Source organism: Microcaecilia unicolor, chromosome 3 (genome assembly GCF_901765095.1).
Source record: "Microcaecilia unicolor chromosome 3, aMicUni1.1, whole genome shotgun sequence".
Classification (NCBI taxonomy): Eukaryota; Metazoa; Chordata; class Amphibia; order Gymnophiona; family Siphonopidae; genus Microcaecilia; species Microcaecilia unicolor.
The window spans coordinates 131,250,612-131,276,413 of record NC_044033.1 but is presented as its reverse complement, the minus strand read 5'-3'; positions in this window follow the sequence as shown (position 1 = coordinate 131,276,413).

Below are 25,802 nucleotides of genomic sequence, written 5' to 3'. Positions count from 1 at the left end.
ACTGGAGCTGAAGCTGAAGGCAGGCAGGGCTGGAACAAGCAGGACTGGAACAACGGACTGGAGCTGAGGGTGAAGGGTGGCAGAACTGGAACAAGCAGGACTGGAACAACAGGACTGGAACTGAAGCTGTAGGCAGGCAGGGCTGGAACAAGCAGGACGGAACAGACGGGACTGGAACAGAAGCAGAAAGCAGGCAGGACTGGAACAGATGCTGAGGGCAGGAAGGACTTGGAACATGCAGAAAAGAAGTACAAGAAGCACACGCAGACAAGAACTCGTCTGAAGACCTTTGTTGCAAAGGCAAAGCAGGAAGGTTTCAAGGGGCTTTATAAAGGCATTTACTGATGATGTCATGAGTAAAAGTGAGGCTTGGCAACAGGAACACCAGAGCAAGGCTGGAATGCTGGAACATCAGAATAGGACTGGAATGATCTCTGGAACACCTTTGGGAATCAGGGAGAAGGCAGTCCACAGCAGCCACAGGGCCTGGTCACTTGGAGGAGAGGTGAGTGTAGGCATGGGGTACAGCCACAATCGTGACAGATGATAGTAGAGTGGGAATGTCTCAGGTTGAGTAGGACCCAAAAGGGGGTGGAGTATGGAGGATTCTGGGACTCACCTTGAGTAAGGAATGGAGTCCTGATCAGGATCTAATGGCCAGCGAACTCAAGCAAGGACAGTGTGATCTCTTTCTTTTGGGAGATGAGAGATCTGTTAAGGATGCAGATGGACCTTTGGTGATTTCTCCACAATAACACAGAATTTTAACGTGCTATATCTAGAAGGGCCATTCTCACAATTTTTTTTATCATAGGTTGTGCATTAACATTTAGATTAATGTACTGTATCTGCTTCTGGTAGACCAATGTTATATAATAACTAAGTAAAAGTAGAGGGAGGAGTAGCCTAATAGTTAGTGCAGGAAGGTTTGATCCTGACAACCTAAGTTCAATTCCCACTAGAGCTCCTTGTGATTTGGGGCAAGTCACCTAACTCATCATTACCCCAGGTACAAAGACAGTACCTCCTTATAATTTGTATAGCACTATAAAAATGGTTAGTGGTACTCAATAAAAGTTTTGTCACTTTAACTTGTAAAGAAGTACAGGAAACATTTCTTGTACTTTTACCAAAGTAATAATGTCCTAGCCTTTACTGCTCATACTCAGTTATGTAAAAGTGAAGGAGGAAGTATGATATAAATGATGATTCCTAGACAAACCAAATGAAGCACCAAAAACTGTAATAGGATTTGGCTAATGCAAACCTTGTCATGCAGTGGATCATCCCATCTTAAATTTTGCTGTTCAGGGAATACAGCCAAGGAAAATAATGGAATTGACTGTGTTTGTTAAACTGGTTACTGGACTCCACCCAAACTGAATGGTGATGAGTTGGAGGGGCATAATCAAAAGGGACGCCCAACTTTTGTTAAGGACATCCTCGCAAAATGTCCCCGATGGAGGGGCGGGGAAACCAATATTATCGAAACAAGATGGACATCCATCTTTCCTTTCGATAATACGGTCGGGGACGCCCAAGTCTTGAAATTTTGGTCGTCCTTAGAGATGATCATCCCTAGACTTGGTCGTTTCTGATTTTTGGCGATAATGGAAACCAAGGATGCCCATTTCAGAAACGACCAAATGCAAACCCTTTGGTCATGGGAGGAGCCAGCATTTGTAGTGCACTGGTCCCCCTGACATGCCAGGACACCAACTGGGCACCCTAGGGGGCACTGCAGTGGACTTCATAAAATGCTCCTAGGAACATAGCTCCCTTACCTTGTCTGCTGAGCCCCCCCCCCAAGCCCCCCCCTAAAACCCACTGCCCACAACTGTACACCACTACTATAGCCCTTATGGGTGAAGGGGTCACCTAGATGTGGGTACAGTGGGTTTGTGGTGGGTTTTGGAGGGCTCGCTGTTTCCTCCACAAATGTAACAGGTACATAAGTACATAAGTAATGCCACACTGGGAAAAGACCAAGGGTTCATCGAGCCCAGCATCCTGTCCACGACAGCGGCCAATCCAGGCCAAGGGCACCTGGCAAGCTTCCCAAACATACAAACATTCTATACATGTTATTCCTGGAATTGTGGATTTTTCCCCAAGTCCATTTAGTAGCGGTTTATGGACTTGTCCTTTTGGAAACCGTCTAACCCCTTTTTAAACTCTGCCAAGCTAACCGCCTTCACCACGTTCTCCGGCAATGAATTCCAGAGTTTAATTACACGTTGGGTGAAGAAAACTTTTCTCCAATTTGTTTTAAATTTACTACACTGTAGTTTCATCTCATGCCCCCTAGTCCTAGTATTTTTGGAAAGCGTGAACAGACGCTTCACATCCACCTGTTCCACTCCACTCATTATTTTATATACCTCTATCATGTCTCTCCTCAGCTGTCTCTTCTCCAAGCTGAAAAGCCCTAGCCTCCTTAATCTTTCTTCATAGGGAAGTCGTCCCATCCCCGCTAGGGAGGGGGATGGGCTTGGGTCCACCTGCTGAAGTGTACTGCACCCACTAAAACTGCTCCAGGTACCTGCATGCTGCTGTGATGGACCTGAGTATGACATCTCAGGCTGGCATAGAGGCTGGCAAAAAATATTTTGAAAGATGTTTTTTGAGGGTGGAAGGGGGTTAGTGACCACTGGGGGAGTAAGGGGAGGACATCCCCGATTCTCCCCAGTGGTCATCTGGTCATTTCGGGCACGTTTTTGTGCCTTGGTCGTAAGAAAAACACGACCAGGTAAAGTCGTCCAAGTGCTAGTCAGAAACGCCCTTTTTTCCATTATAGGTAGAGGACATCCATGTGTTAGGCACGCCCAAGTCCCGCCTTCGCTAATGCTTAGTGTGCACTAAAAACACTAGCATGCCTTTAGTGTGAGTTAGTAAACAGGGCCCTAGATTTGGTCCATAGATAGCTCAGGGGAAACCCCCCCCCCCCTGCTTTTTTATTGCTGTTGGACTATTTTCAGCGCTCACTCGAAAAAACATTTGCACGCAGCAGGTCGCTCCTTAAAGGGAACACTGGCAATGACCAACCATATCTGTCTTCTAGCAAGCATTACATATACAGATTAAATATTCAATCATTTGACTGTGGATCAATCTTCTCATTTTATCTATGTAGAACAATGGAAAAAGCAGTGGAAGACTGATCTAGTGGTTAGAATACCAGGCTGTGAGCAAAGGAAGATAGTGCTAAAATCTCGCTTGATGCATTGGCAAGTATTTCACCCTTAATCATCTTAGGTGAGACTTGGATTTTAAGCCCATTTGGGCAGAAGAATAACAAGGGTACCTACTTTTAATTTGCCTTGAGCTCAGATTTGAAAAGGTAAATAAACAGCAACTAAAATCCAAGCCACATGGAAGATAATATTGCAACGGGTCACTTTTGTGTGAGGAAGTCCAGGTAGGCTCCTATTTTGTAGAGACACATGGGCACCTATGTGTTTCTATAAAATACTATAGGTAAAGCAGCAGACATCATGCTTAGATTGAAGTTGCAGCTATTTATGCCTGCTCAGGAGCAGGAGTAAACCTTTGGACATAAAGGTGCTCATTTTCAAAGCACATAAATTTTGGGTCCCCTTTACTAAAGCGTGGCAAGCCATGCAGCGATCTGACCCTACCACCGGGTTACCACAGGAGCCGGGCCGGGAGGTAATGCCTGCCCCCACTGTGCACCATTTCAGGTGCTGAAAAATGTTTTTTTTTTAGCGCTGGTGGCTTACTTGGCGGTAATCCAGCAGTCCCGTGTGCTGCCCAGTTACCACCTGGTTAGCGTGAGAGCCCTTACCGCCTCCTAAATAGGTGGTGGTAAGGGATCACCCAGGAAATGGCCACACGGCAAGTGGTTCACTTACCGCATGGCCATTTCCTTTAAAAAAAAAATAGACTTTTACCTGCTGCTGTGAAAGGGGGCCTCGGTGTATGGCAAACCTGTGCACCGACACCGCCGCAGAGGTCCTTTTACCACAGCTTGGTAAAAGGAGCTCTTAGTAACATATGGGGCTCATTTTTGAAAGAGAAAAACATCCAAAAAGTGTCAAAAAGCAGCGTTTGGATGAATTTCTTTTCAAAACGTCCAAATCAGTATTTTTCAAACCTGAAGGTGTTTATCTATGCATTTTGTCTGCAGCGCATCCAAATCACAAGGGGACATACTAGGGGCGGGCTTAAGACATTCCTAACACTTGGGCATTTTCAGCCATAATGGAACAAAACGAAAACGTCTAGGGCTAAAACTTCAACATTTTGGTCTAGACCTGTTTTTAGAATGTGTTTTAAGGCACAAAGAGATTCCCTAAATGCCCAGATGACCACTGGAGGAATCAGGGATGACCCCCTTATTCCCCCAGTGGTCACTGACCTCTCCCACTTCCCAAAGATCTGATTAAAAATATTATTTACCAGCATCTATGGCAATTTCAGATGTTATAACCAGGTCTATTAGAGCAGCAAGCAGTTCCCTGGAGTAGTGTAGTGGTTAGTGGAATGCACTATAGAGAGGAGGACCCAGGTCCATATCCCACTTTACCTGTTACACTTGAGGTGAAAAGTGTGAACCCTCCCATAATTCCCCAGAGCCTACTGTACCCACATATACATGATCCCTTCACCCATAAAGGCTATTGTAGTGATGTACAATTCAGTACAGTAGGTTTTTGGTGGGCTCAGCATATAGCATAAGGGGCTAACAGTGAGATATGTACCTGGGAGCTTTTATAAGAAGTCCACTGTAGTACCCCCTAGGGTGCCCCACTGATCTCCGAGGATGTCTGTGTGGCCAGTCTACTAAGAATACTGGCTCTTCCTTCATCCCAATGGCTTGATTTCTATGTTTTTCACTTGGACATTATTTTCCAAAAATGCCCCAAAATGATAAATGCACAGACCACAAAAACACCTTGTATGGGTTCATTTTCATTAAAATAAAAAAAGGCATTTTACTCTTTTGAAAATGGCCATAATTCCTATTCGGCTTTGAGACATGTGGAGGGGCATAATCAAACGGGGACGACCATCTCTAAGGCACCCATCTCTAAGGACGTCCCGGCGAAGGGGCGGGGAAACCCGAATTATCAAAACAAGATGGGCGTCCATCTTTCATTTTGATAATACGGTCGGGGACGCCCAAATCCCAACATTTAGGTCGACCTTAGAGATGGTCATCCTTAGGTTGTCCTTAGAGATGGTCGTCCCCGGTTTTCGGCGATAATGGAAACCGAGGACATCCATCTCAGAAATGACCAAATCCAAGCCATTTGGTCGTGGGAGGAGCCAGCATTCATAGTGCACTGGTTCCCCCTGACATGCCAGGACACCAACCGGGCACCCTAGGGCGTACTGCAGTGGACTTCACAAATTGCTCCCAGGTGCATAGCTCCATTACCTTGGGTGCTGAGCCCCCCAACCCCCCAAAAAACCCACTACCCACAACTGTACAACACTACCATAGCCCTTAGGGGTGAAGGGGGGCACCTACATGTGGGTACAGTGAGTTTTGGGTGGGGTTTGAAGGGCTCCCATTTACCACCACAAGTGTAACAGGTAGGGGGGGATGGGCCGGGGTCCGCCTGGCTGAAGTGCACTGCACCCACTAAAACTGCTCCATGGACCTGTATAATGCCGTCAGGGAGCTGGATATGACATTTGAGGCTGGCATAAAGGCTGGTAAAAAAATGTTAAGTGTTTTTTTTTAGGGTGGGAGGGGGGTGGTGACCACTGGGGGAGTAAGGGGAGGTCATCCCTGATTCCCTCTGGTGGTCATCTGGTCAGTTTGGGCACCTTTTTGAGGCTTGGTCGTGAAAAAAAATGGACCAAGTAAAGTCAGCCAGGTGCTCATCAGGGACGCCCTTCTTTTTTCCATTATTGGCCGAGGATGCCCATCTGTTAAGCACGCCCCAGTCCTGCCTTCCTACACCTCTGACACGCCCCTAGGAACTTTGGTCGTCCCCACGATGGAAAGCAGTTGAGGGCGCCCAAAATCGGCTTTCGATTATGCCGATTTGGGCGACCCTGAGAGAAGGACACCCATCTCCAGATTTGTGTCGGAAGATGGACGCCCTTCTCTTTCGAAAATAAGCCTGTTAGCACGAAATGTCCAAAATCCGACTCAGACATCATATCGAAAATGCCCCTCCACATAACTTTGGAAGTCTATGTGTTTGAAAATTAACCTCTTTAAATGTATACATGCATATGCGTATTTTATAAACAATACAGGTAAATCGCCATTCTGTTCACAGTCCACCCAAACTCCTCACCTGAACATGCCTACATGAGGCTCATATAAAAGTCTGTGCCTTCTTGACATCATGCAAGCTTTTATGTGTATTACCCTAGTGGTAATTTCATTAAAGCCTTTTTACATGCAAAAATTGGGCCTTTACTCGCAAATAACCCTTTGGGCTCCTTTTAGAAAGCTGTGGTAAGCACTAGAGTATGCTTACTGCACCTGAAAATGGCTTACCATGGGACACGCTGAGGTATCCCATAGTAATTTAGCAATCTGCACACACAAACTGAGTGCTAAATAATACATTTTATTTTACTGCAGAGAGGGCGTATCTGGGTGCATAAAGTAGGCGTTTCTGGTTGATCAGTTATTGCATCTACGTTGCCACACACTAACTGATTAGTGTGGGATTAGCATGGGAACCCTTACCAGCTACATATTAGGTGTCGATAAGGGCTCACTCGCTAATTTTTAATAACGTCCGCATGTTTGATGTTGGTGTAAGGGATGAAGAACTGAGTAATCCAGTTAAAACTAAAAGGGGCTTGCCTTGAGAAAGCAGTATGCAAAACACATGTTGACACACTGACCCCTTTGATTTACATATTTGTGGGTTCAGATAAGAACATACATCTTGTTATTTCAAGAATTTGTGACGTTATTTCAAGTATGTTTATTAAAACATCTAAACTGACGACCAAGGTGGATATCATAATTGAAGTTACTAAGTACATTGTGGAGTACCGCCTCTGATGGTCCGAAGTTCCCTTCTTGTGTGGATTATAATGGCAGTAGTGTTTGTGGGTGGTGTGTTATACTGATTCACATCTGCTGTATTTAGTTTTCAATATTATTGGTCTTTTGATTGCTAACATTAGCTTGTGGCCATTAATTCAGTAAATGGAAAATTGGCACGTACGGGTGTGCTAAAGCCACTTTCTACTGCAGATTTGTAAAAGGAGCTCTTTATAAATAAATCACACGCAATGTTATGCAGCCACTCTGAAATTTCAAGTCTATTTGGTGCTTGCCCAGATACAAACAAAGGATCCAACTGTTTATTTCTTTATTTTGGAACAACATATATACAGTGATATGAAAAAGTCCCCCCTCCCCACATCAATTTCCCCTGTTATTGCATATATGTCAGATTGAATAGCTTCTGATCCTTAAACAAAATATATTATTATACAAAGGAACCTGAGTAAACACAAACCACAGGACTTCATTTACACAGCCTGTGCGGCAAATGAGAGGAAGCCCATTCAATTCCTATGGGCTTCCTCTCATTTGCCATGCAGGAATTGCTAGTGTGGCTTTGTAAAAGAAGCCCAGTCTTTAAATTATTACTTTGAAAAAAGTTATCCAACACTCATGTGATATTCAGTCAACTTGTCTGTTTAATTCGGTACATATATGTTACATTGCATTGGGTGTATCTCTTCATAAAGGGGATTAATAAATAAATAAATAAATCTTTATAACTTTAGGACCGCTGTTTTTATGGTTCACCTCCTCAGCTGTATATATCCACAGTGACTAAATATTGCCACACTCTGGTCAAATTTAAGCCCCTCCCTCAGAATACACCTGGCTCCTCATAACTTTGTACTGATACATTTTGGGTGGACAACGAGGGGTCCTTTTACTAAGCTGTGGTAAAAGGTGGCCAGCGGTAGTACGAACACGTCTCTTGGGTGGCATGCTGGGCCATTTTTTAAAGTGTCTAGGAAAAAGGGCCTTTTTTTAAGGGGCCGGAAAATAGACGGGAGCTAAAATTGAAACCAGTGTGTGTCCATTTTCGGCCTGAGACCTTACCTCCACCCACTGGCCTAGCGGTAAGGTCTCATGCACTACACACCAACTGCCAACTAATGCTGGAAATTCTGCGTACGTAGGAAATAAAAAAATAATAATTTGTCCCAGCATTATGGTCATGCACCAAATCCAAAATTACCATCAGCGAGGGGGGGGGGGTGCTAGCCTGGCGAAGGTCTCATTTTGGTGTGCTCTGCACACACTTACAGCCTACCTTGCCTTTATAAAAGGGCCCCTGAGTTATCAGTCTAAAGTGAATGATTTACATCTTGAACAATTTAACAATAAATTCTTAACCTTTTAGAAAGCTGCAGCAACAAGGGGCCTGCGTTGGCAAAAGCACATGGGTTTGATGCATGCTAAGGCCCCCTTGTACCACAGCGGGTGAAAGAGAGATCTTTCTTTTTTTAAGAAATGGCCATATGGCAAGTGAAGCACTTGCTGCGTGGCCATTTCAGGGAGGATGGAATAAAAGTATAGTAGATTTCCGGAAATCCTGATGCTGGAAATCTGGACCACCCGAGAATCCGGACCCTTCTAATTTTCATGCCGACTGCCTGATAATCCAGAAAGCTGCCCGAGAATCTGGAATTCCCCTCCCTCCCCCACACAGTTCAGCTTCTCTCCCAGTCCTGCGCACTCTCCCTCCCCGCCTGATCCTTCACTCACTCTCCCAGGCCCCCAAGGCCCCCCCTGTGGCTACGGCTCTCTTCCTCCTTCCCTCCCGCATGATCCGGCATCTTTTCCCCCACTCCTGGCCCTGCTTACTTGCTCCCTTTCTAACATCAAGTCCTGAAGTTTTTGTAGTACCAGCGGCAGCAGCAGCCTTACTCTCTGACTGCCTCCGGCATGCACTGGGCCTTTCCCTCTGATCCATACCACCCCTTCTGAAGACAGAAAGTTGCATCAAAAGGGGAGGTACAGGTCAGAGTGATGTGGAAAGGCTGTCTGAGAATTAGGAAAATCCAAAAATCCAGACTGACCCGATCCCCGAGCAGTCTGGATTTTTAGACTTCTACTATATGGAGTATTTCTTGGAATTCTAAAAGCACAGACACTCACACCTATAATACAAAGTGCCTTTTTTATTTAGTGCGGTGTTTTCTTTCATTATGTTATTGAGAATGTTCAACCATCTTGTAATTTGTGTAATATTTTAAGGCCTGAATTAATTTATTGAAGGCCTCTTATAAAAATAAAACATAGACAACTTGTAATCCCTAGAGATACGTGGTATGTCAAGAAATTACTAAGGTTGTTTATAAATGTTTCTGCCAATATCAATAAATCTCTCACCATTCATGATGGGTTGCATTAATTAAAAAATCAGAATCATAAATTCCAAGACTGCTGGAATGTATTTCTATAGTCAATCATGTTTTATATACGTTTCAACAAAATATTTGTTATTTCACACATGGGAATCCAGAGAAGGATAAAGTTTATGAAATTTCCAGAAGGTAGTGCAATTAGAAGAGCTCAGCATCATCTTTCTGTTGTGTCTGAACACTTGGATACTTGTTTCCATCATAGGATAAAGGGTTATGGATTTGATATACCACCTTTTTGTGGAAGCATTTATTATATGCAGGTACTTTCTCTGTCCCTAGTAGACTGACTACCTGGGGTAATGGAGGGTTACGTGACTAGCCCAGAGTCACAAGAAGGAGCATTGGGAAAAGAACCCAATTCCCAAGGGTTCCTGCCAAGATAAGAGTTCTTCACAGAATGATTCGACCGCATTTGTTCTAACAGCAGTTTCTACAATAAATACTGTAAACAGCATTGATCTGATTGTACAGACATCTTTGAGAGACTCCTGAGGCAGGCCAATCAGCCAAAACACAGCCGTATTGAGTCTGTAGTACTGTACAATAAATGTTTAGACTCTGGAAGCATTGTCAAGATATCTTTTTGAGTCACCTTCGCTATTTCCTGTGTGGTTTCGAGTCTGCGGGGGTTTTGTGTTCTTCTGTGTGTACGTCGCCCAAGGGTTGCAAACCACTCACTAACTACACCCTCATGGGTACTTTCCAGTAGGACCACAGGCGTCAGGGGAGAATTTTATTGGGGGGGAGGGGGATTCAGATCAGGAGGTAGGTGATGATCAGGGGGTTAGGGATTCAGATCGGAGGGCTGGAGTGATGATCATGGGGTGCGACCTCTCACAGCAGCTTGCGGTACTACATTAAGTATATGAACTTTGTGTCTAAATTAGCAGCAATAACTCTGCTAAAGTAGGATGTGCCAGTGGCGTAGCCAAGGGTGGGCTTGGGTGGGCCCAGGCCCACCCACTTTGGGTTCAGGCCCACCCAGTAGCAGCATACCTACTGTATGATGTGGCTGGCAGGGATCCCCAAGCCCCACCAGCCGAAAACTCCCAACAAGTGTCCCTCCTGCATACCTTGTAAGTAGCAGATCTTTGCCTGCAGTGAGCAGTGACATACATACTGCTCGCACTGGCCCCACAGCCTAGGCAGAAACAGGAAGTTGCATCCGAGGGAAGGGTGTGGGGCCAACGTGAGCAGTGTGTATTAGTTGCTGCTCACTGCTGGTGAAAATATGCTATTTAAAAGGTATACGGGAGAGGGGGGATGTTTGAGAGACCATATGGCATGCAGGCGAGAGAAGGAGAGACCAAATCACCTGTGGGATGGGGCGAGGTTCTTCTGCCCACCCATCTTGGGCCCAGGCCCACCCAAAATTGGGTGTCTGGCTACGCCCCTGGGATGTGCACTTTTTTTTTTCCTTCTAGTGCCTCCAGCAATAAGGGCAGCACATTTTAGACCACTTGCAAGTGACATAACCATGGTATGACCCATTGGAACAGTCCAAAATGTTAAGAACTTCGTGACCTGTATAGCTGAACAAATTCTACCTTAGAAATAGAAGGTTGTGTTCTGCTGTTAGTGTTCCTCTTAAAGGATTTGTTACTCGGACCACTTAACCAAGACTTAGAGCTTTTATTTAGCAATTTCAATCTGATCTCTAGCAACAGTGTTGAAAAGATGTGATTTTTGTAAGCAAACAGGAAGAGAAAGCTTGAACACACCCTGGGAACATGTTTAAGAAGTTGATTTATGTTTCATGCTGAATCTTACACCTGCAGTTCAAGCAAAACTCAACTTTGCCGCCCCACAGAGTCTAGTTTATTAGGTATCAAGGAGTCACAAGAAACCGTGTAATTAAAACCGTAATTAACTGGAAAGGGAAAGTGCCACCTGAGTTTTGAGAAGCTGTCAATTTTATTTCCATTACAACTCTCCTTCTAGTTCCCTTCCTTCATTTTTTTTTTTCACCTTGATAAGAAAACAACCTGAGAATGTTTAAAAATGATATTTCAAGCGTACAGTCAAAACTCTGAGCAAGTGGAAAAGTTAAGCAGCCTTGCTGATTTTTTTGTTAATGTTTAGACTGCCAGCGCATGGGATCCAGACTGCTTGCGTGTACAGCAGTTATCTAAAAGTAAAAGCTATTTCCCCACAATGAAATATGACCAAATCAGTAAAAACAAAAGCTGCAGGCAATAAAATTTGAACTCAAGTGCTTCCTTTTCTTCTTTTTTTTTCTTAAATCCTGAGACCTTTTAGCATCAGCCTAGAGTGCTCGCAAGTTTAAACAGATGAACTGAGGACTGCTACAGAAGCTTATACACAAATCTTAATTTTTGAACTAAAAGATCAATTAAGTAGTATTATACAATGAGATATTACACTGCAATTTGCTACGTTTTCTTAAGGTGCCAGATACTCTTGAGTTTTGTAAAAATGGTGTTGTACAAAGATTAAAGGAGATTACCATACTACAATTTCTTATAACATGCCAAGAGCGCACTTCAGAATGAAAGAGGTGCATAATCCTATGTCTTCAACAGTTTGGAAATGTTTATGTTAAGGGACTAAATAAAACCGGATTGTCATTTCATCTTATCAATGGACCTGTGATACCAAAATAGACGTCAACAAGTAAACTTTAAAAATATATATTGTGACCATGAATATGTCTCTGCTGGTATTTGCCTATTTTAAATAAAATGCATGAACCGTGTTTTAAAACATTTTTTTCCTGCTAAAAAGGACTATTATTTTCAAACAGGGAGTCTCTGGAACCTTCCCGAGAAGAACAGAAATCTATATCGGTGCATAATTTGGGGAAGTGGAGCATAAGTACCCACAGCAGATGACACACGGGGCTCAGTTTCTTATTCAGCTACAAGTCAGCAGGGGCAATCCCTGACCATCTGTGTTCTATAAATTACAGTTACACAGGCACATGCTGCTTGTAAATCACCAGCGAACAGGCTTCACCTTGTGACACACTACATGAACCCTGTTGTATATTCCAATAAATTCCCATAAACCATATGATATAAACTCAGGATTACATTACTTCAGGGGATGGATTAGTTGTACATTTTTTTCTCTTTAACAACAATTCTCCACTTGTATGAAATGGAGTTGGTTCGTACTTTGCATTTCCTAATTCTGTACCTGATACTTAAGGTATCATTTCACATGGTAATTAGTAGCAGAAAAATCTGATCTACTTCCCAAGATAATCACAGCGTGGCATAAATGATTATTTTAGTAAACTTATTAGTGTGAAAGCCCTCCCCTGCCTCTGATCCCACCAAATATTCTCTAACAACCTCAACAAAACAACAGTTTTAACATGCCTACCTAGTAAAAGTTGCTCAGTTTGGCAAGCTGTAGGCATTTACCTCATAGTACATATGTAGTAAATCACTATTACAAACTTACAGTGCTGTAGAATCTGGTCAATGCCACAAAAAAAGATGATGTTGTTATCATGCATTCAGAGGTTTCATTAAAAACGTATTATCACAATCCATCAGAGAGGATCTTTTTGATAATATTAGAATATAAGAATAGCCATACTGGGTTAGATTAATGGTTCATCTAGCCCAGTATCCTGCTTCCATTCCAGGTCACAAGTACTTGGCAAAATCCCAAAAAGTAGAAAGATTCCATGCTACCGATCCCAGGGATAAGTAGTGGCTTTCCACCTGTTTATTTTAATAGGAGACAATGGACTTTTCCTCCAGGAACTTGTAAAAAGCTTTTTTTAAACCCAGATATGCTAACTGGTCTTATTACATCCTCTAGCAACAAATTCCTGAGCATAACTATTTGTTGAGTGAAAAAAATATTTCCTCTACAGCAAGTTTATCTTTATATTCTCTTTTAGCCTTCCTTATCCTTTCCATCTAACTTGCCAGTGCTTATGCTGCTTCTTGTTTTATTCAGGTGAATCCTTTCCCATTTATTGAAAAATGTTCTTAAGGCTCTTCTAGCCTCTTTCACTTCACCTTTAATCATGCTGGCTGTTGTTTGCTCTTCTTTCCACCTTTATTAATATGTGAAATACATCTGGTCTGGGCTTCCAACATTTGCAGCTTTTTTAAAATGATTTTCCTTATTTTATCATAGTTGCCCTTTCAAAAATTAAATTCTGCTACAGTATATTTCCTTAGTGACTTCAGTTATTTTTCAGTTATGAACTCAGGGGTCCTTTTAGTAAGCCACAAAAGGCTCTACGCCCGCCCAATGCGTGCCAAAATGGATTTACCGCCCGGCTACCACATGGCTCTTGCAGTAATTTCAGTTTTGGTGCGTGTCTGATACGCGCAGCCAAAATTATTTTTGGACATGTGTATCGGATGCGCACATAGGTAATTACTGCACAGTTACCGTGTGAGACTTTACCGCTAGGTCAAAGGCTGGCGGTAAGGTTGCAGACCCAAAATGGACATGTGGCAATTTTGATTTTGCCACATATCCATTTTTGGCAAAAATTTTAAAAAGGCCTTTTTTACAGGTGTGTTGAAAAATGGATCAGCGAGCTCCCGTAATTCACACCTACACTACCGCAAGCCATTTTTCAGCGCATCTTAGTAAAAGGACCCCTCAAATTTGATCATGTTATGATCACTGACTGTTTCCCAGGAGACCCAACACCATTACCACTTATACTAAGTCCTGCATTCCACTAAAGACTAGATATAAAAAAGCTCACCTTCTTGTTGGTTCATGGACCAGTTGCTCCAAGAAGAAGTCATTTATTTCATCAAGAAATTTTACCCCTCTAGCATTTCCTAACGTGACATTTATCCAACCAATATTGGTGTAATTAAAATCAAACTATCTCAATCAGGATCGAGAATTCCAAACTATAAAAATCACAAAAATAATTCTTGTGGGCTCTCAGGATAGCCATTTATGGATAACACTTCCAAGTAGCTTGCCAGGGCAGTACAAAAAATAATGGAGAAAAAAAGACCTCAGAATGCTGTAAAATCTCCTCCACATTCAAGTTAAGGGTACAAAGTGCACCATCACAGGTCTCAAAAAAGACTCAAAAATTAATCCAGAATTATAATTAACAACATGAGGGTTATCCGAAACTGGCTTAAAACCCTTGAAAAAAGGAATAATTCAGTTCAGTTCAGTTAAAGCAGCTAAGGGTACAAAATACAAATACACTTATCTGAATCTATTGTTGTACAATTATCGGGTCAACCTCGAACATCTGGTACCATATCTCAATTTATAACTTCACCCAACTGACTCAAATATCTCTTGATATGGTTTCCTGTTTCGCCTTCATAAGCTGCATCAGGAGAAATAGGAACCCAAACAATAACTGTGATGCAAGGTTCCACATTAGGAGTTACCACCCAAGAAAAGGATCTAGATGTCAACAATGATATGTTGAAATCCTCTGCTCAGTGTGCAGCATCGTCTTAGAAAGCAAATATAATGTTAGGCATTATTAGGAAAGGAATAGAAAACAAAAATGAGAATGTTATAATGCCTTTGTATCGCTCTATGGTGCAACCATATCTCGAATATTGTGTTCAATTCTGGTCACTGCATCTCAAAAAAGATGTAGCAGAATAAGAAAACGTAAAGAGAAGGGCAACAAATATGATAAAGGGGATGGGACAACTTCCCTGTGAGGAAAGGTTAAACCGGCTAGCGCTCTTCAGCTTGGAGAAGAGACAACTGAGGGGAGATATGATAGAGGTCTATAAAATACTGAAAGGAGTGGAACAAGTAGAGGTGGATTGCTTGTTTACTCTTTCCAAAAATACTAGGACAAGGGGGGCGTGCAATGAAGCTACTAAGTAGTACATTCAAAACAAACAGGAGAAAATATTTCTTCACTCAACATGTAATTAAACTCTGGAATTTGTTGCCAGGAAATGTGGTTAAAGCATTTAGCTTAGCAGGGTTTAAAAAAGGTTTTGATTATTTCCTAACAGAAAAGTCCATAAGCCATTATTAGGATGGACTTGGGAATATCCACTGCTTATGTCAAGGAGGAGCAGCATAAAATATGTTTTACAGTTTTGGGATCTTGCCAGGTACCTCGATTGGCCACTGTTAGAAACAGGATACTGGGCTTGATGGATCTTCAGTCTGTCCCAGTATGACATTCTGGTCTGGGCTTCCAAGATGGTATTTTCAAACAGCATCCATGCCTGATTTAAAGTCCTAACCTTTGCAGCTGATCCTTTTAGCTTCTTTTTAACCATTTTCCTCATTTTATCATGCTCCCACAGTAGATTTCCATAAGTCCCCTTTTACCAAGCTGCACTAGCAGCTGTCAGCTTGTAATGCCGACACAGCCCATTCACTTTGCTGTTAGCATGGCTTTGTAAAAGGGGGGCCTTAGTGACTTAACTTCAGTTACTAACTCAAATTTGATCATGTTATGATCACTGTTTCCCAGCAGGGCCCAACACCATTATCTCTTGTACTAAGCCCTGCATTCTACTAAGGACTAGATCTAAAATAGTTAGTAGATCAATTGCTCCAAGGATCAGCAATTTACTATATCTAGGAATTTTAAATTTATGTAAAATTTGCCCAGTTCATTACAAATCTATATGTGTCACCCTTTCACCATCATCTCGTCTGGTTCAATGGGTATGAGTAGCTGCACGTCATTCATATAGATGTAGAATAAGTGTCTATTGATTGAATCCAGTGTGTTTTTTCCAGCGAAAAAGGAGGTGCTGGTACTCAAATGCCAGGCCACCCTTCAGGGGTGGGGTGATCACTGAGGGACCCACCTCACAATAGCCAGTCCCCTTACAACCAGTCACAGAATCTATGACAAGGCAGAATTGTTGTCTAGATCCTGAAACCTTTCATTAAAACCTGGGGACCATGGGTCAATTTTAGCAGACAATAGAAAAGGTGCTGGTACTCAGTACCCCCAAGTACCCCCTCAAAAAAAGCCATGATTGAATCAATTTGGTTAGTGGCATGAGGTAGATATTAAACAACATAGGTGACATTATTGATCCTTTTGGTACCTTTCAGATCAGTACCAATGGTGCTGAACAGTAGTATCTGAACCAAGCAAGTACTGTGTCACTGATACCTATTTCTGCCAGTCATGCTATCATGATTTGTTGTTGGACATTTCTGTGTTTGCAGAATTCCAGTATCTTGGTGTTTTTTTGGATACATACTTGACTTTCCGTCCACTTGTTACTAGTGCAATCAAGAACTCTTTCCACAAGCTAAGATACTTAGATTCTTGCATTCTATCTTAGCCAAATTTGATTTCCATACTGTAGTTCCAGCACTTATTATGCCCTGTGTAGATTTTGGGAATGTAGTGCTGCATGGCTTGGCTGCTTCTACTCTTCACTCTTATGTTGGGCATGACTCGAGTCACCCTAATTCTGTTACAACTTCACTAGTTGCCATTGAGCAATGTATACAATATAACATTTTTATGTTTGTGTAATCCCCTGGTGGTGGAATGTGGTATTACACCTTATAAAATTGATATTACTATTGTCACAGTTGGTTTCCCAATCTCGACATTAATCCAGGGGTTTTGACATTAAATATTTTTATTGTGTTATTGTTAACTAAAGGTTGAAGTTCTTTAGTTGGTTTTCTCACAAAGATGAAGAGGTACATGTTTTATTTTCAGTACATCAAGACTACACAACATTGTCTTCAGAAATCACAAGAACATTCTCAGATAAGTATAGTGGCAATCTATTTAAATTGTTTATTAAGATTGGCAGCACCTCAGCTCCGTTTGGAAAGGCAGATCGCCTCCCTTCAGGCCCTCCCTGTGTCCCGCCCTCACGTAAACCGGAAGTTACATCAAACGAGGGCGGGACACAGTGAGGGAAGGCCCGAAGGGAGGCAATCTGCCTTTCCAAACGGAGCTCAGGTGCTGCCGATTTTAATGCAGGGGGCCCGGTGGTGGATGGAGCTGAGGGCAGGCAGGTGAGACAGGGGACTGCAGCATTGGTGGGGGGGGGGGGGTTAGAGAGGACGTCGGCGGGGGTGTGAGGGCATTGGCGGGGGGGTGGCAAGGGCGACGTTGGCAGGCCCCAGGCCCAGCTTAGTCTCTCGGCAGCCCAGCTTAACTTTACTGTTCTTACAAATGTTGTGGGCCAATTATTTTCTTCTTTCTTCAATGGTCCAGGAACCTCCCACGTTGTCCAGATAGAGTGTAGCACACCTACTTTCCTGACTTTAACATCTCAATAAAAGAAACAAATCTTTTTGTGTGCTTGAGCAGTTTGAATTACAGACTTTTCTGTGTATGCTGTTTTCTGAGTAAACAATTTGTCTCTAACTAACCCAAGGAAAATAAAATTAAATCAAATCTTCCCTATTTCCCACCAAATTAATATTTTATTTCCCTTTACATTCTTTCATTCTCTCTCTCATTCAGGTTCCATGACCAACAGTCAGTATAAGTCAAATTAATAGGCACTGTCTGCATTCCCTTTACACACGGAAGGACAAATCAATTTAGAAACCACAAAAAGTTTGACAGCCCCCTGTCTTTGAATCTGGTGTGCTGAGCCTTTAATGCCCAAAGATTCACCTTTAAAATTCCTTTTACAGTTCTATCTGTATAATATTTGTGCAGGTATTTCATAGACTTTTCCTTAGCAAGTTTTACTAGCCAGTTTCAGGGAAATGAAAAAATGAGTCACCAGGATGTCAACTGTAAAGCTCCTCTGTATGATTTATTCTTCCTAAAGTTTCTATTTATTTCTTTTAAATTCTTATTTTCCCTGAGAAATATTCACTCAAGAGCACAACTAACACCGGGTTTGCTCTTTCAAACACTCCTTTCTGTCACCCTTCAGTCACTCTATTTTATCGGGTGATTTCTTTCTCTAAAATAATTCAAATTCATGCATGCATTCCATAAAATCCCTGACTGAATAAATTTCAAACCTAAAGTCAAGAAATTGTCCAACTGAAGGCTTTCAAGGCTGGGCAACTTAACACAGTCACCTTTACACTCACACAGCTCCCACCCGACAAAATCATCAGTTTGGAATTTTCATAAAGCTGCCTGTCTCTGCCTCACAGCAACACTGGATAGTCACAAGACTGACAGCTGCAGCCTTGTGCCACACTTAGCACTTCCAGCACACAGAGTTAAACCCCCCTGCTTTTATAAATTATTTTCATTAAGTACCTTGCCAAGGACTCCTGGGCTTCTCTTCTTCCCCCCCCCCCCCCCCCCCCCCCCCACTGTCCTCTCCTTCCTCTTGCACATTCTGACTCATAGAGTGCCATGGCTCTGCACTCCCCAATATGGCTACCTCCCATTCCCACCGTTACTCTGCCACTGCCTGCCTTTATACCATCACTGGGCACTCCAGGACAGACACTGCAACCAAAGCCGGCATCCACAAGACCCAGAGTGCCTTCCTCTCCCTGCATGGGATCATTTCCAGGTCACAAGTAGCCGCAGTTCCGACCCCATGCCAGCTTAGTGCAGCAGCAGCAATAGCCCTGAGCCTTCAGCACTCCCTGGCAGCAACCTGCACCTAGTGAGTTTTTCCTACTGCTTACATTTAAATCACAACATTATTCATGTCTTGTTTGTTTATGTTTGCTTCCTCAGTCACACATAACGAGTCGGTCATCGTGTATGTGTTCTCAGTCTATTGCAATATAATCTACTTAGGCTGCACTCAGGCTAGCATTAAGAAACTTCAATCCCTACAGAATATGGCCATTCAATTGTTATGTCATGCTCATTGTTATGGCCATGTGTCTCCACTGCTCCAGACGTTTCATTGGCTTCCAGTCCACCAGCACATACTTTTCAAACTATTGGTTCTTATGTTCAAGGCCCACAGGCTTGGTCTTCTGCCATATCTTTCTTCTTTCACTGTTCAATATTCAGCAGCTCACTTCCTTTGTTTCATAAATGATCACCACTTAGTTCTACCTGGCCCTAAAGTCGCCCAAATGGAATCAACTTGACACCATGCCTTCTTCTTCACTGCTCCTTTCTTTTGGAATTTTCTTCCTTTAAGACTCCATGCAGAACCCTCATTTAAGAATTTCAAATCTGGATTAAAGACCTGGCTTTTTACCCAGGCTTTCTCCTCCTCCTAAAATGTTGGGATCAACCGCTACTCTCCTCTCCCTCCCTCCCTCCTGCACCCCTTCTATAACTGCCTCCTCCCCTCCCTTCTGCCTACCTGGTACCTCTCTCTATGAGCCTCCCCCCTTCCCTGCCCATTTCTAGTCATCTGTGAATGTGTGCCTCTTTCCTGTCAATTTATTGTAGTTCCTTTTTTTTTTCTTTTCTAAATGTTTGGATTATTGTAAACCGTCACAATCTGTCAGTCAGTCCAGGCAGTATAGCAAATGCTAATAAACCATAAGCCATAAGTACACTTTCAGGCTCATTTTCGAAAGAGATGAACATCCAAAAAGTGACATAAATCGGCATTTGGACGTCCATCTCACAGAAACGTCCAAATCAGTATAATCGAAACCGCATTTTAGTCGTCTTTCTCAGAAGTCCGTCAGAAGGATGTCTAAATTTCAAGGGGGTATATCGGGGGCGTGTTCAAGGTGGGACTTGGACATTCCTAAGACTTGGATGTCTTTGAGCCATAACGGAACAAAGCAAAAACATCCAGCACTAAAACTTGGACGTTTTGAGCTAGATCTGTTTTTCTTATGAATAAGGTACAAAAAGGTGCCCCAAATGATGAGATGACCACTGGAGGGAATCAGGGATGACCTCCCCTTACTCCCCTAGATGTCACCAACTCCCTCCCATCCCCAAAAAGTGTGTTGAAGAACACTACTTGCCAGCCTCTATGCCAGCCTCAGATGTCATACTCAGGTCCATGACAGCAGTATGCAGGTCTCTGGAGTAGTTTAGTGCTCTTCAAACAGGTGGACTCAGGCGCATACCCCCACTACCTGTTACACTTGTGCAGGAAACTATGAGCCTTCCCAAACCCACCAGAAACCCACTGTACCCACATCTAGTTGCCCCCTTCACCCGTAAGGGCTATGGTAGTGGTGTACAGTTGGGGGTAGTGGGTTTTAGGGGGGCTCAGCACACAAGATAAGGGAGCTGTGTACCTGGGAACATTTTATTAAGTCCAATGCAGTGCCCCCTAGGGTGCCCGATTGCTGTCCTGGCATGTCAGAGGGACCAGTCTACTAAAAATGCTGGCTCCTCCCATGTCCCAATGGCTTGACTTGGACATTTTAGACTTGGATGTCCTTTTTCTGAAAATGGCCAAAAATCAGAGACGTCCAAATCACAAAATGTCCAAATCGCAGGACATCCATGGTATTTGCGTACACAAAAGATGGATGTCCATCTTTTTTGAAAATGACCTTCTCCCCGCTTCGGAATTTAGATGTCTTTATAAAACATCCAAATTCTGACTTGGACGTTTCTTTCGAAAATGCCCTTCTTTTGTTTCGTTGGTTGATAGTTGGCTTACATACCTTTTCTTGTTCTACCTTTCAAGTTACATAGCACAGATGATGTTGGTGATTTTCATGGTTTTTTAAAGACCTGTATATGTAGAAGTGCTTATTTTGTTAGCATTTTGTTATTTTCCATCCATTTCTTCTGTGCATTATGTTTTATTTATTGTAAATGTTTAACTGTGCCCTGCCTTGACCAATGGTGATTTGGCAGATTTTAAGCTTTGTAAATATATAGTAAATAAATAAATAGATAAATGAATTCAATTCTGGGGGAGGTGGGAGGGTTGTTAAATAGTAAATAAATAAACAGATAAATGAATTCAACTCTGGAGGAGGTGGGAGGGTTGTTATTTTCTCCAAGGTCACACAGGACTGTGACTCTTCATGCATGACAGTGGTGTAGCCAGACCTACTATTGTGGGCAGGCCCACAGTTAACTTAGGTTGGCCCTTCCCCCCCCCCCCCCCCCCCCCCTTAGCTCAGCATTTCCTCTGTCCTTCCCAGTTCGTCCTCTGTCCCCCTCTGAATTCCCCCATCCCTCTCTGGTGTACCTCATCGATGTCACAGTGGCCACAGGCTTCCCTCTGCTGTGTCTCACCAGTGAGGAAACAAGAAAGTGAAGTCAGTGAAGGCAGAGGAGAGAAAGAGAGGGAAGTGAAGGGCCACTGCTGGGTGGTCCTGAGCCAAGAACAGGTGAGACTTTGCCCACTCAGGCCCACCTGTAGCTATGCCACTGATGCATTGTACCCCCTAGCTACAGATTGCCTTCAACAAAAAAAAAAAAGGGGGAATGACACCACAAGTAGTACCATAAAAGGCAGACACAAACTGGCTGTTTGACCCGGTATTATAGTTTATTAAATTTACTATACCACTTGAAAATGTTCAAGATCACAAGGGTATACAAAACAATTCAAAACATAAGAAAAGAACTACAAAAACTGAAGGAAACATATGCTCTCAAGACCATTCATATATAAAAAAAAAAAAAACAATTAAAAGAAATAGTTACCCAGGAAACAAAACTGCTAATCTCTAGTGAGTTCATAATCTGTAGGAACTCAAAAGAGATTTCCCTAAAACCACCAGTCTGACATGATTTATAAATAGATTGCATGCATGTACCACTTATGCTGTGGTGTAGTTGGTCCCATTTTTATGTTTTTTTTTAAATTCTTTGCCAGTTCAGTAGAGAGCAGAGAATTATTTGAGGTAGAAGAAGCACTTTTCTGTTCTGTCAATCATTTAACGGTAGTGAGAGCACAAGATGGTCTAGTAGGATTGATTACATTGTTAATACAAGGATGTTCAGTTGAGGGCATGAGATGCAATTTAGTGTTAGTTTAGGTTTATAGGTTTGGGATTTTTTTTGACAGTTCATTATTATGCATGTCAAGCTTGTAAGCCACTAAAAATACATTGTACAATATGACAACATATAAAACTATTCAATGGACATAGAAATGGAAATAGTAGACATCCATACTAATAGGAAATTCTTTCATTCCCTGAATGTGTAAACATGGGAATACTGATTATGCTGGCTAAATAGCCTGGGCCTGCTATTACCCCTATATCCTATGCCATTTCACTATCTTTAAGCAACCCAAAGAGGATCATAATGGCAGAGACTGGTTGATAGATAACTACTCCTTCATCTGATGCAACCCTAGCCACCACACTCCACTTCTTTTACATGTTCCTTCCATACCAATTCAGCCAGCATATCTATATATTCCAACCAGCTCTACCAGGATACAACTTTCAAGGCTGAAAGCAGTCACCACCTCCTGCTACCATGGTGGTAGCAGGAGGTGATGACGCTCAATGGAAAGCTGCACATATGTTCAGTTGAAAACTAAGAATATAATTGCAACTCAGTTTCCCTATAGTTCTGTAGGTGATGCTACATGTCTGTGTCAACTATGGCTCCTCATTCCAGTGATTCCAGTGGACAGGAGGAACAATAAAGACCATATATCCAATTGCTCCCTAGTAGAGAGGACATTTGGCTTGTTAAGTTTCTTTGAGTGTGATGCTCTAAAAAATATTTATAAAATATAGTTAGGATTATGCTTGCCTACTGCATGTATTCATAGGTACTACACAGATACCACTGTGTACCTTCTGCCCTCTTATAGACTATGGGATACCATCATGAGATAGAGCCAGACCAGAACAGTCTAATGCTTAATTTTTCTATAGTGTAGCAAAACCAGCAAGAAAGTTCATTTTATTTGACCCATGACTCCATATATGACTAAACTTTCCTTTCTGCATTTCCTTTCATTAAAATGTTTATCCTCAAAGATCTTATGTTGGCTTATTCAGGTACACTCATCGATGAGAAGTAATAACCTCTTGCTTTTTTTTTTTTTGTCATAATGCATCCTTTATGAGTGAAACCAAGGGGGTCATGTGGAGGGCAATTCTATAAAGGGGCACATATTTAGGCACCTAGAAGATGCCAATTTGGAGCCATTCTATATAGGAAAATAGACACCCACTTTCTTTTATAGAAAAGTAGCATATCTGTTTAGTCATGAGCAGTTATGCCAATTATAGAGTTGGTGTAAATGTTTATACGTAGATCTTGTGTGGGGAAAATGTGGGCTATAAATGAACCATAAATAAATAAATAAATAAATCTTAGATTTGTTCTAGAAGTTATACATGTTAAATATGGATCCTGCCCATGCCCTGCCCGGACACTGCCCATCTGCAAAGTATGCACTATCAAAAATATGCATGTACTGACAGAATAGTTATGTGAACATGGTTTTACATATGACTCCAAATGAATTTACGTGGCTCATTATAGAATTACCTCCTAAATGCTTGTAGCATAGGCCTTTGCTGTGAACCTATAGGACTCCGTTGAAAGCATCTCACAGGGTCTGACAAAATTTACTTACTGTATATACAATAAACCTACTGGGCCATGTTTTGCCCTTTCCAAGGACTACATCAAGGGCTGAAAAAACAAGAGATGTAGTTCAAAAGTATCACCTAATGATAAAAAAAAAAAAGCTTCTCTCCAACCAGCAGCAGTTTGTGGTGATACTTTTGGACTACACCTCTTGGTTTTTTCAGCCCCTGACACAGCCCTTGGAAAGGGCAAAACATGGCCATGTTGGGCTTTTAGTTATTTATGTATTAATGCTTTATGTGGGTAAATTTGAACCCCTTTTATACTATCAAACTGCTGTTTTGCTGTCCATATTGGATCTTGTAGATCGTTTGCCCATTTGTTTCTTAGGACAATCAACCTACTGTACACGTGAGCCTATGAAATCAGTGGATGCAGTGCATGCAAATCTCTTTCATGAACTTCTGGGATTATTAGGCTACTATCAAAAAATATTTTTAAGAAAGGGCAGCACTCCTAACTGAGCTGTTAATAAATCTGCAACCTAACAAAATATTATAGGACAGGCACTCTGAGAATGCATTTAAAGACTTGAAAGTGGCACTGTGGTTTGAGCTGCTCTTAAAGAATGCTGGCTTTAGCAAGAGTTTTATATTACAGACAGATGCATTGGTGTAGGGGAGGGGGGGGGAATTCATCAAGCAGCATTAGGGCCTTCATGCTGGCATTAGGACCTTAATGTGTATTAAGGGAATTAATGCATGCTAGATGCTAAGAAGCCCATTTTATACCTATGGGCTTCTTAATATTTACTGTGCATTAATTCCCTTAACACACATTAAGGCCCTAACGCCCACACAAAGGCCCAAACTGTTTGATGAATTCCACCCCCACCCCCCCAAGTGTGGGTTTAGGGGCAGTTCTAATTCAGGGCAAGTATATATAAAGAGTATCCAGTATTGTATCTCTGCCGGCAATGTGACCAATACTGAACAAAAATATTCTATCACGGAAAAAGAAGCAATGGCAGTTAAGTGGGCCAAAATGTCTCTCTAGTGAGAGAAGTCTACAATCTGTTGTCCCAGAGAGTTCTGATCTTTTTTCAATATTATTTATTTGCAGCCTATGGTAGAATATTGGCAAGCTATGGGGTGCATTATTGTCTGTATATAAATAATGTAGTTTCTTGTTCCAGTGCACTTTGGATTAGGTAAAACACTTTCCAATATTGCCAAGTATATAGAAACCATCAACATGAATGCCAGCTAGCTTAGCATTAAATTTAGAGTCACAAGAATTTTCTGGAAGCCTTATCAAAGCTGATAGTAAATGATGAAGAATATAAAAAAGAATCTAGTGAAGTAAGAAGTTTAGGGTATATTTTGGATACCAAACTGAGCATGAACGGCATGTAAACTCATCATAAATGGTTCATTCTTCAAGCTGAGAATCTTGTGCCATCTAAAGCTACTGAGTCTTCAGATTATGTTCAAACAGTGCTCCAATCAATGGTTCTATCTTCAGATGATTTTTTGAAGTTCATATTGGTAGGGATTCTGCATCTCATAAGAACATAAGACTAGCTATATTAGGTCAGACCAACGGTCCATGTAGCCTGGTATCCTGCTTTCAACATTCTGTCTTGCCTCTGAGACAGAAGTAACCTTCTGGAGGTCTCCTGGGGGGGGGGGGGGGGTGGACCCTCAAGTAAATCTTTACTCCTCCAGGCAGAATTTCAGGCAAGAAAAACTCTGGCTACTAAATAAGTATTAGACATAATAAATGTTTATTCAAATTGTCAAAGAAGCCAATCAGTAATTATTGAAATAGTAACAAATAAACTCCCAATACAGTATAATATGTAGCAAATAAAACAGAATTTTCCCTGGGAGCTGTAAATATGTCCACTTGCTAGTGGACACACTAAGGCTCGCCATCCTCAGTTTTGTTTCCTTTTAAATACTTTTTCTTCCTTTCTTCATTATCTTAATTATAATTACCCTTCCTATCTAATGAATATGCATCTTTCCAGAATATTCTGTTTCCTATTATGATGAATCATGTTCCAACACGTTCCATCAAATTCTATCAT